The sequence below is a fragment of the Physeter macrocephalus genome, chromosome 16 (assembly GCF_002837175.3).
Source record: "Physeter macrocephalus isolate SW-GA chromosome 16, ASM283717v5, whole genome shotgun sequence".
Taxonomy (NCBI): Eukaryota; Metazoa; Chordata; class Mammalia; order Artiodactyla; family Physeteridae; genus Physeter; species Physeter macrocephalus.
Genome location: NC_041229.1, coordinates 81,961,292 through 81,972,724, shown reverse-complemented (window position 1 = coordinate 81,972,724; position 11,433 = coordinate 81,961,292). Strand labels below are relative to the sequence as shown.

General features: G+C 41.9%; 2 long non-coding RNA genes across 2 annotated transcripts in view; both read right to left on the bottom strand.

Annotated features, from left to right (window-relative positions):
* The window catches only part of LOC114487978 (uncharacterized), a 2,873-nt gene extending 307 nt beyond the window's left edge, over window positions 1-2,566 (bottom strand). The window contains exons 1-3 of the long non-coding RNA XR_003683571.1: window positions 2,447-2,566; window positions 1,695-1,841; window positions 1,405-1,582 (exon numbers count right to left, since the gene is read on the bottom strand). This is a non-coding gene — a long non-coding RNA (uncharacterized lncRNA). The remainder of the gene's footprint in view (window positions 1-1,404; window positions 1,583-1,694; window positions 1,842-2,446) is intronic.
* A 1,683-nt stretch (window positions 2,567-4,249) lies between these two features.
* Window positions 4,250-10,330, bottom strand: LOC114483967 (uncharacterized). Its single transcript, XR_003676320.2, has 4 exons — window positions 10,222-10,330; window positions 9,688-9,743; window positions 9,162-9,560; window positions 4,250-4,342 (listed from the first exon to the last, which is right to left on the bottom strand). It is a non-coding gene; the product is annotated as an uncharacterized lncRNA (long non-coding RNA).
* Window positions 10,331-11,433: the final 1,103 nt, after the last annotated feature.

The window sequence follows — 11,433 nt, the reverse complement described above, 5'->3', positions numbered from 1 at the left end:
CAAGCTGATCTCCCTGTGCTATGCGGCTGCTTCCCACTAGCTATGGATTTTACATTTGGTAGTGTATATATGTCCATGCCACTCTCTCACTTCGTCCCAGCTTACCCTTCCCCCTCCCCGTGTCCTCAAGTCCATTCTCTACGCCTGCGTCTTTATGTCTTTATTCCTGTCCTGCCCCTAGGATCAGTTAGCTTCTTCAGAACCTTTTTTTTTAGATTCCATATATATGTGTTAGCATATGGTATTTGTTTTTCTCTTTCTGGCTTACTTCACTCTGTATCTAGGTCCATCCATCTTACTACAAATAACTCAATTTGTTTCTTTTTTTTTTTTTTTTTTTTTTTGCGGTACACGGGCCTCTCACTGCTGTGGCCTCTCCCGTTGCGGGGCACAGGCTCTGGACGCGCAGCCTCAGCGGCCATGGCTCACGGGCCCAGCCGCTCCGCGGCATGTGGGATCTTCCCGGACTGGGGAACGAACCCGTGTGCCCTGCATCGGCAGGCGGACTCTCAACCACTGCGCCACCAGGGAAGCCCAATTTTGTTTCCTTTTATGGCTGAGTATACAATGGAATATTACTCTTGGTTCTCTTTTATAAGGGTACTCATTCCATTCATGAAGGCTCTGCCTATACGACCCTAATTCCCTCCCAAAGGCCCCCACTGGGAATTAGGTTTCAACATGTGAATATGGGGGGGACACAAACATTCAGTCTATATCATGGATCAATAAGTAATTAAAGAGTTTGAGGGCTTCCCTGGTGGCACAGTGGTTGAGAATCTGCCTGCCAATGCAGGGGACGCGGGTTCGAGCCCTGGTCTGGGAGGATCCCACATGCCGCGGAGCAGCTGGGTCCGTGAGCCACAACTACTGAGCCTGCACATCTGAAGCCTGTGCTCCACAAGAAGAGAGGCTGCGATAGTGAGAGGCCCGCGCACCGCGATGAAGAGCGGCCCCCACTTGCCGCAACTAGAGAAAGCCCTCGCACTGAAACGAAGACCCAACACAGCCATAAATAAATAAATAAATATTTAAAAAAAAGAGTTTGAAAAGAAGGTAGAGTGGTAGAGGAGTCAGAGACATATATTTAGAGTAATGTACCTGGTGTTCATATCATTTAAATCTATTAGAAAGTCCGACATGCCGCGGAGCAACTGGGTCCGTGAGCCACAACTACTGAGCCTGCACATCTGAAGCCTGTGCTCCACAAGAAGAGATGCTGCGATAGTGAGAGGCCCGCGCACCGCGATGAAGAGCGGCCCCCACTTGCCGCAACTAGAGAAAGCCCTCGCACTGAAACGAAGACCCAACACAGCCATAAATAAATAAATAAATATTAAAAAAAAAGAGTTTGAAAAGAAGGTAGAGTGGTAGAGTCAGAGACATATATTTAGAGTAATGTACCTGGTGTTCATATCATTTAAATCTATTAGAAAGCAGTGGGTTCCATAGCACAGAGCTGAGCATTTGGAGATGTAAGCTATTGTGACCTTGGGTAAGTTGCCTTAACTCTCTGGGTCCAGGACCACCCATCCAAATATCGACAAAGCACAAGAAAAGTGATGGTACTGATGATGAAGCTCTGAAATGAGAATAAAAGTCAACAGGAACATAGTTTTTTTTGTTTGTTTTTTGTTTATATTTACACAGGACTTTTAAGCAACTAATGGAGGAGGTGGTACAGCTATACTCACCTGCCAAAGAAACTGTTCTCCAAGGCATAGTGCTGTGCACCCAGGGGCTCTTTGTGAACCCCTGCTGTGGTTCATCAACTCCGTGTGGGCTTCCACAGTTCTCTTGGGCACAGGCTTCCCTGCATAGATCATGAGCCCCTTCTGAAACTGAATTTTATCTCAGGTCAACCTCTTATCCATCATATTAAGAACACACATTAGCAGTGAAGAACAATGAATGACTCACAGTATTCTGGGAGCACGTAGCATGCTACTTTAAGGAAACATAATAACAAATGCTGGTTGTCATTTCGTCAGCTGAGAAATAATAATTCTTTGTTTCCCGACCTTCAACAATGTTCACCAGTAATATTAGGACACTCATAGTAAACAACAATCTCCACTTTCTTTTACTGAACAGTTTTAGAAAATTATTGTTAGCTGGGTACTGTATCAAACAGGAAAGAAAACAACTTGTTTCTTTGGGGCATGCTGATTGTTACAGAGATTGCATTGGTAGCACTGTACCTTGGCTAAGCTATTGCTGAGGGCCAGCAGGATGCTACACAAAGGGTAAACTTCTCAGGGTTAAACAGTGAGGCTCAGTGTGATTTAGGGATTTTATATGGATATAGACAGAGAGGCATGCCACCCCATGGGGTTGGCTTTCTCCCTAAATATACCAGGTGAGATATCTGTAGGAACATAATATACAGATTGGAGGTGTACATGGTGGACACAAATACAATGCCAAAGGATTTGAAAGAACTAACCTGTCAATCTCTTCTTTTGACCACCCGTGACACTTGGAGAGGAAGCCACTGTAAAAGTGCTGTCATGAATGACCCAACGTGGAACACTTCATCGTTCTGTTAACGTCCGCTTTGGAAGACCCACACCTAATATTTTACAAGGTTGGGAGCATGAGTGCAAAAAGAAGCCAATGTACCGTAGATCTAAATATTTAAAAGTCATGAATGGACTTGAAACTGTTAAATAAAATATGGTTTGCCTCCCACTTTGACCAATGTAGTTTTACAGCATCATCCAAGATCAGGTTCAGACTTAGAATCATCAGATGCCTCTGTGTTATTCAACCACACTCTACCTTTCCTTCCCACCCCAGCTCCACTGCACCATGTTAGGAACCTTGTCTGCAAGTGTATGGATCCTCTAGTCTTCATGTCAAAGCCTTATTCATACTTCAGCACAAACAGCCACCCCACCAGTGGTGGGGTCCACTCTTGGGAGAATAGACCCTGAGAAGATGCACAGGCCCTGGGCCATTTGGGCAGGAAATTCCTAGGTCCCAGTGACCTGGAATGTGGACCTGAGGACTTACTCTGAGGGAAGGGGCACCAGTAGAGAAAAGTCAGAGAGTCAACAGAAAGAGGTTCAGTTGCAGACTCTGCTATGCCTAAGCTCTGTGACACTGGACAATTTTCTTTAATTCTTCTAAACATTATTTGCCTCACCTACAAAGTGATAAAGATGTTAATATTATCATTGTGTTGTGGTAGGTATTAAATGACGTGGTGTCATGTAGTAGCATCCCATAAATGTTAGTTAATAATTAATCATCATTATTATTAATCACCATCATTAAAATGTTACGCGCCTCATCCACTGCTAGACACAGGCGGACTCAATGAAGAGCGAGACAAGGTTGTCTGAGGAATGCATAAGACCCAAGGATATTATGGAAGTCAGATGGGAGAATGAAATTTACACAAACTGACAAGCATCGGTCACTGACCAAAGCCAAAGAGCAAGACAGGCAACAAATCTGTCTTTTCCTCTAGGCAGTGAGGGAAAGAAGGGGGCAGAGACTGTGTGGGGAGACAGAACAACAAACAGATCATCATAGCCACATAAATGCAGAGAGGAAGGAATGAATAAGATGCTTCAGGAGGGTGAGCTCACAGAGGAAGATTTCAGCTTAGTCTGGAGGTGTTAGCAAAGAGTTCTTACAGTTGAGATTTTTTAGCCACAACATATAGGATGTGTAGCCGAGAAGGATAACATGGCAAAAGCATGGGGGTAGAAAGCAAGATTAATAATAACAAATGCTGGTTGTCATTTCGTCAGCTGAGAAATAATAATTCTTTGTTTCCCGACCTTCAACAATGTTCACCAGTAATATTAGGACACTCATAGTAAACAACAATCTCCACTTTCTTTTACTGAACAGTTTTAGAAAATTATTGTTAGCTGGGTACTGTATCAAACAGGAAAGAAAACAACTTGTTTCTTTGGGGCATGCTGATTGTTACAGAGATTGCATTGGTAGCACTGTACCTTGGCTAAGCTATTGCTGAGGGCCAGCAGGATGCTACACAAAGGGTAAACTTCTCAGGGTTAAACAGTGAGGCTCAGTGTGATTTAGGGATTTTATATGGATATAGACAGAGAGGCATGCCACCCCATGGGGTTGGCTTTCTCCCTAAATATACCAGGTGAGATATCTGTAGGAACATAATATACAGATTGGAGGTGTACATGGTGGACACAAATACAATGCCAAAGGATTTGAAAGAACTAACCTGTCAATCTCTTCTTTTGACCACCCGTGACACTTGGAGAGGAAGCCACTGTAAAAGTGCTGTCATGAATGACCCAACGTGGAACACTTCATCGTTCTGTTAACGTCCGCTTTGGAAGACCCACACCTAATATTTTACAAGGTTGGGAGCATGAGTGCAAAAAGAAGCCAATGTACCGTAGATCTAAATATTTAAAAGTCATGAATGGACTTGAAACTGTTAAATAAAATATGGTTTGCCTCCCACTTTGACCAATGTAGTTTTACAGCATCATCCAAGATCAGGTTCAGACTTAGAATCATCAGATGCCTCTGTGTTATTCAACCACACTCTACCTTTCCTTCCCACCCCAGCTCCACTGCACCATGTTAGGAACCTTGTCTGCAAGTGTATGGATCCTCTAGTCTTCATGTCAAAGCCTTATTCATACTTCAGCACAAACAGCCACCCCACCAGTGGTGGGGTCCACTCTTGGGAGAATAGACCCTGAGAAGATGCACAGGCCCTGGGCCATTTGGGCAGGAAATTCCTAGGTCCCAGTGACCTGGAATGTGGACCTGAGGACTTACTCTGAGGGAAGGGGCACCAGTAGAGAAAAGTCAGAGAGTCAACAGAAAGAGGTTCAGTTGCAGACTCTGCTATGCCTAAGCTCTGTGACACTGGACAATTTTCTTTAATTCTTCTAAACATTATTTGCCTCACCTACAAAGTGATAAAGATGTTAATATTATCATTGTGTTGTGGTAGGTATTAAATGACGTGGTGTCATGTAGTAGCATCCCATAAATGTTAGTTAATAATTAATCATCATTATTATTAATCACCATCATTAAAATGTTACGCGCCTCATCCACTGCTAGACACAGGCGGACTCAATGAAGAGCGAGACAAGGTTGTCTGAGGAATGCATAAGACCCAAGGATATTATGGAAGTCAGATGGGAGAATGAAATTTACACAAACTGACAAGCATCGGTCACTGACCAAAGCCAAAGAGCAAGACAGGCAACAAATCTGTCTTTTCCTCTAGGCAGTGAGGGAAAGAAGGGGGCAGAGACTGTGTGGGGAGACAGAACAACAAACAGATCATCATAGCCACATAAATGCAGAGAGGAAGGAATGAATAAGATGCTTCAGGAGGGTGAGCTCACAGAGGAAGATTTCAGCTTAGTCTGGAGGTGTTAGCAAAGAGTTCTTACAGTTGAGATTTTTTAGCCACAACATATAGGATGTGTAGCCGAGAAGGATAACATGGCAAAAGCATGGGGGTAGAAAGCAAGATTATTTGGACACCTGCACGTGGTTCTGTGGTTCATCAAGGGTTGCATCTCCTGGTATGTTTGGGTGAGTGCAGGATTTGAAGAGGGAGGGCCAGGCTGCTACAGGTCGTGGAGGTCCTGTATTCGATGCCAGCAAGTTTGGATTTTATTCTGTGGGTGATGAAAAGAGTTTTCCGTCATGGAGAGACATGGTCATATATGTGCTTGGAAAAGTCACTCTACTTACACTTATGGAGAACAGAAAAGCAACAGAGAAATTGGAAGCAAGAAAACCAGCAGGAGGCTGCTGCTAGCAGGCATGAATAGATGAACACAGGAAGGATTTTTAAAATATGAAGGAAGTGCAATTAATAGGATTGGATTCCAGGACTAAAAATATACACAGGATCAGGGATGACTCTGAAGAGTTTTGGCTTGGGTGATGGAGTGGGTCACATACAATGTATTAAAAATGGAAAAATTGACAGAGAGGAAGAAGATACAAAGATCAATGTGACTCTTAGGTTTTCAGGCACTCGGTCCCTTCCAGTGCACAAACGTAGGAAAGCAAGAAGGGATGCAGAACAGATTGGCTCAGGGATACAGTGATTTTGATATGAGCTTGTCCTATGTTTTCTCTTTACACAAGCTTCATTGATGGTTAGACGATTAACAAATCCATACATTTACCGTCGGGTAGGGGCTTAGTCTAGGTATTCATATCTAAAATAATTGGAAGCGTGGGATGGTGGATGGTCCTTGAAACTGTGCGTTCTCTGAATTCAGGTGTAGTAAGCCTAGTACAGTGTCTAATTGAAAAGGATTGCTTTCTAAGTAGAGGAAACACACTGCAAGTCACAATGACTAAAATACTGGTATAGGCAAGAGAGTAATAAGGGATGTTACTGGCACCTTTTTGTGGGAAGACTATGGGTGACAAAGAAAAGAGTTCATAGTTACTTAAGTAGGTGTCAAAATTAAAGTTGTTAATTGCAAACAATAGTATTCACTCTGGTTAGTAAAAGCAGAAAAGGAAATTGTTAAAGAGTGTTAGATAGTTTCCAGAATTTCCAGGAGGTAAGAGAGACACATAGACTCAGAGCCAAAATCAATACCCAACCTTACTTCAGGTCCCATGGCACAACACCTGGGATGTCCAAGATTGGACATCAGAAGCACAGCCATTGTCATCCATGGAGAACTGGACTCATCAAACATTCTGCCTTCCTTAAGTTCAATGCCCCAGACACAAGGCTCCCTTGGGTTACTTAGTTCTCTATCAAATTCTTGCACAAGTGAATCTTTTTGGTAGAATCTAGATCAGAATGAGTTAGCTTCTTCCTTAGGGAAGGGTGGATTCGTAATTTGGAAAACACTAAAATAAAGGAGGGTTTTCAAAGATGGTGGCTCAAAAGGAAAGCGTTGCCCTAGCATAGGTCAACAGAAGTGAGTCATATGATGCAAGTGGCGTTTTAGAAAGAGTCATTCAGTTGTTTCTTTTTTTTTAATTGTCAATATAGTAAAGAGAAAAATAAAAGTCCATCTGAATCTTTGGCAAAATGAAGATGATTAAATCTGGGAATTTGGGCTCCTCTGAGTTGGGTGGCAATATAGCTTGAAACAAGGGCTTGGGAGTCAGAAAGAATTGGAGTTTCAATCTTCACCCCACCAAGTAGTTATTGGGTCATCTTAGTTGATTTCCTTATCCTCATCTTCTTCATCTGTATAATGGGGCCAATAATAGAGGCCTCTTCACTGTTGTTGTGGGGACTAAGTGAAATAATGAATGCAAAGCGCTGAGAAGAGAATTATCAAGAGGCAGAACCTCAGATTGCTTATTCAGGACTCTGCATCTCTGAATTAGTACCAGAATAGTTTCCTATTATTATGAACATCAAAAGCCCTGTTCTCTCCCTGCCTTCCTTTCTGCTTCCTGTCTCTAAGGACAGCAGTAAACCATATATGGAAGCCCAATTAAGCATGCACAACTCCTGTCTGTCTTATCTTAATCCTGCCAGTAATAGAACAGTAATTGTTCAGAGAAACTACAAGGGAAATTGTGAGTACAGAGAGCAGACAGTGCTCCAATTGATCTCAATTACTGTCACGAAACTGAGTCTTCTGTTGACATCTAAATTTAATGCTTCTTTTTCCCTGAGGATCTGTCCTTCATTGTTGCTTCCTATTTTATCTGTGTTTGGCCTGTCACCATCTGCACTGCACTCTTCATCAGAATGATGGAATTGTTTTCACTCGCCTAGTATCTCCTGTCTATGCTGTTTGCTTCCTAGACCCATGCTCTAGTCTTCTGACATTCATATCTGAATCTTTTCATTTTCTCTTGCTCAACACCCAGGGAAGAGCTGTGTTGTGTTTTGGCATCCAAAGAATTGATTTCCATTTATGAGCAAAAAGACAATTTTTCAAAACCTAAACAAGATGAGTGTAGGCTTTGCCCAAAGGATGCAAACATATTCTAAAGTGAATTATTTCCCTCTTTATTTGGGTGCAATTAGGAAAGTTAATGATGGGTAATTTTCAGCATGCATATGCTTTCACTTTGCTGACTTATAAGTAGGCATAAACATAATTAGGTGTGCATATGCATGCTCACAGTTTAATGGGCCCTGCATTCCTGGTAATTAGAAGGCTCAGCATGTCGTTGATGTGTCATTTTTCAGGCTAAGGTATGGAAAGCTTTTCAGATTGACTGTCCCCAGGAAATTACATGGAAAGTCAAGGTATGCAGTTATATGAGAAATAATGGCATCTTAAGATACATTCACCATCTGTTTTTCTTCTTAAATAGATTCAATAGATTTAGAAAGTGTGTTTACCTAAAGCAGCGGTTCCTTTGTTTTTAAGTTGTAAAGTTCTCTGTATTTGGAAATTAACAGATTTGTAGTATTTTAGAACTAGAAGTACATAAGAGAGCATCCAGTTTAGATGAGGTTTTGTAGATGAGGCTGTTCAGTCTCAGTAAATTAAAGTGATTTTCCCAAGGTTATATAGTTATTAAGAAATCTATCATTGGTTTGTCAGAAAATGAAAGGAAGTTATTTTCTGATTGTCAGTACAACATCTTCATGTCCCTGGAATCCCAGCTTTAGTGCCAGTAGGATCAGCTACATAATTTGTGGAACCCAGTACAAAATAAAATTCAGGGTCCCTTGTTCCAAAATTATGAAGAAGGGAAAGATGGTGACAGTAAGTATTAAATCAAGCACAGAGCAAGCATGGGGTTCTGTGTGGCTGCACAGATCACACATCTTTGAAGTTGGTCCTGAGTATTGGATGACACAGAATAGGCCACAAAGAAGTTGTAAGCAAGATGACATGGCGAAAAAGTGTGTGGAGAAATAATTGTGAACAGTATTTCCATGACCACTGGCCACGGGGCAAGAAGAAAGATCAATATCACATTTTAGAAAGTTTTCATAATTTCTGAAAAACTATTCAAATGCTAGAAACAGAGCATTTCTGATTAATCAGTATCCAATGACATGTGAGTTATGCTTGAAACAGAGCAAAATTATTCCAACTTTTAAAAATTGAAGTATAGTTGACTTACAATATGGTATTAGTTTCAGGTGTACAGCATAGCGATTCAGTATTTTTGCACATTATACTCCATTGTAAGTTATCACAAGGTAATGACTATAAAAAGTATTCCAACATTTTACTTACTGGAACTTCCTTTTTTTTTTTTTTTTTGCGGTACGCGGGCCTCTCACTGTTGCGGCCTCTCCCGTTGCGGAGCACAGGCTCCGGACGCACAGGCTCAGCGGCCATGGCTCACGGGCCCAGCCGCTCCGCGGCATGTGGGATCTTCCCGGACTGGGACACGAACCCGCGTCCCCTGCATCGGCAGGCGGACTCTCAACCACTGCGCCACCAAGGAAGCCCCAGGAACTTCCATGTTTTTAAAAAAAGAAGCAAACAAGTAAGATAATGAAGGCATACAATATTTTAGGAGGACCCAGTTATAATAAAGATAATACATATTTACTGTGGGGGTATTTATCACGTTCAGGCACTGTTAGGTGAGCGATGTAGAAAATAATATCCTTTCTCTTGAGGTGCTTTCTGTCAAGAAGAGAAGATAATCTTATAAAGTTACTTTCATAAAAATTAGATAGTTCTGACAGGTTTAAATAATAATTTCAGAGCTCAGAAAATGAAGACAGACTAAAATGAAACAGAGATAACTTACATTTATTGCTCCTCTATTATGCCAAACTATACTAGTGAGTCCTCTTCAAAGCAGTCCTGTGAAGTGTGTTATTATCCCGTTTAGTGATGTGCAATCAGAAACTAAGAAAAATAGTTAATTGCTCACAACCACAGACATCATGAAGAATGGCTTGGGAATGAGATTGCAAGTATATCTGAGCCCATCGGCCAATGCTTCTCAAACGTGGTTCCCAGACCAACAGCACTGGCATCACCTGGCAACTGCTGGACTTGCAAATTCTTAAGCACCACCCAGACCTACTGAAGCTGAATTTCCAGGGCTGGGACACAACTGTCTGTTTAACAAACCCTTCAGGGGATACTGATGTGCTAATAGAGTTTGAGATCCACTCCATTAGACAATGCTCTCTCCCCCACCCGGTGCTGCTTACAACACTTATTGAGTGCCTATTATGAGTCAGACATTCTGCTAGGTCTTTTATGTATTTTTTAACTATTTAATCGTTATAATACTCTAGCAAAGCAAATAGAATGCTTAATTTTTGTAGTGTACCTGTTTTTCCTCTGGCTTCCCCAGTAGAAAATGAGTTTCCTGACAAGAGAGTTCTTTGCTGCTTGATTTACATCGCACACTTTGTGCCTGCACAAGGCTCAGAGGTACTAGGTACTGGACAAGTGCCTAGGAAATGAATGAATGAATAAGTGCATGAACTTGTTTCAGGGCAGACACACAGGAGAAGTCAGGATTTCAATCTAGATCTATTTGTCTCTGAAGCCCAAGCTCTTTAAAACAGAACTTGAGAAATGCTTTATGAAAATGTTAGCATTTCAGTTTCTTATTAGCTTTCTCTCATCCGCATATTTTTCCAGAATTTATGGAGAAATCGGAATCTGAACCTAGGCTGTACCCATGACTGGAATTCAGATACATCCAGGCATGGCTACTGCCTTTATCGGGTTGGATTCTTTGTTTCTTCAAATTTGATTTGGAGCACTTACCATGTACCTTAACACTGAATTGCATTCTAGAAGTAAAGTTTTGAGCAAAACATGAGTTGTACAAGTCATTTTGCATAGCAGAAGGGCTTTGGTGTTGTACAAGGGTGTTATAGAGTCTGAGGGGAGGGGAGGGATAGGCGAGATTGCATGGTGTCTTGACTCTTAACCTGACCTCTTGATTCACGCTTTTGCCCTAAAGAGAAAAGGTGTTTCCCTGGGGTGGAGACTGTGAGATTCTGAATTAAAGTAATGCCTCTTCTATGCCTCTAGTGATGAATTTCAATACAGACTGTGAGAGAGGACCATTTTTCCCTCTTTGGCATGGAATACAATACGGGTAGCCTCTCTTTAGTGATATTTGCGGGGGGGGGGGCAGTTGAAAGTAGTATATAGCTTTGGGTATATTAATAATTGTCTTCTTGACATGACCTCTCCCTAGTCTGCACATGACCACCAGAGAGACCACAGAAAGAGCCCACAAGCTCCAAGTGTCCTCACTCATACCACAATTATGGATGATCCACCTACTCCCTCACTGCAAACAAGTCTCAGCACGGAAAGGTCTTTCCTGACTCTCTTATTTCAAACGCTGCCCTCATCTCCATCACACTGCATTTCCTTTCTTTGCTTTATTTTTCTTCATTGCATTGAACACTATTTAGCATATTAAATATGAGTTTGCCTACCGATTTATTACTTATCTCCTTCCATGTGAGCTCCATGAAAGCAAGAACTTTTCTTGTTTTATTCACTGTCATACCGTGGC